The 377-nt window shown below is 37.1% G+C and overlaps 2 protein-coding genes across 2 annotated transcripts in view; both read left to right on the forward strand.

The window, feature by feature from the left end:
* LOC147817491 (uncharacterized) overlaps nucleotides 1-377 on the forward strand; it is a 75,376-nt gene that overhangs the window by 58,720 nt on the left and 16,279 nt on the right.
* The window catches only part of LOC111645428 (GTPase IMAP family member 8-like), a gene marked incomplete at its 3' end in the record, with an annotated part of 61,805 nt that overhangs the window by 58,135 nt on the left and 3,293 nt on the right, over nucleotides 1-377 (forward strand). The window lies entirely within an intron of this gene.

Genomic DNA, 377 nt, shown 5'->3' on the forward strand with positions numbered 1-377 from the left:
TATATATCGATGTTGTAAGTTGATAAATAGAACTTATTAAATGAAAACGCACGGATCATCTTGTATTTTCTGATCAGGTTCAGTTTATTATCTGAATTATATATTATATATGAGTAAATTCATGAACCGACCGTCAGTTAGAGTCAGACGTTTATTCTGCTCAGTCATGTTCAGGTTCAAGAGTAAAGTCATTAGCTGATCTGAAAACAGTGATCGATGTAGAAACTATATCGTGTATGTTCAGTGTTTCACTGGTTTCTGCTGCAACACGCAGCTGAACATGTGAAGTCTGTCACAGAAGGAAACGGGCTTCATGTGTTTGAGGCGGAAATGTACCCGAACATCAGCAGTCGATGAAATGAACAAATCTCCGTAAA

This window comes from Seriola lalandi, unplaced genomic scaffold (assembly GCF_002814215.2).
Source record: "Seriola lalandi dorsalis isolate HSWRI2012SDOR001 ecotype SW California unplaced genomic scaffold, Sedor1 jcf7180002054951, whole genome shotgun sequence".
NCBI lineage: Eukaryota > Metazoa > Chordata > Actinopteri > Carangiformes > Carangidae > Seriola > Seriola lalandi.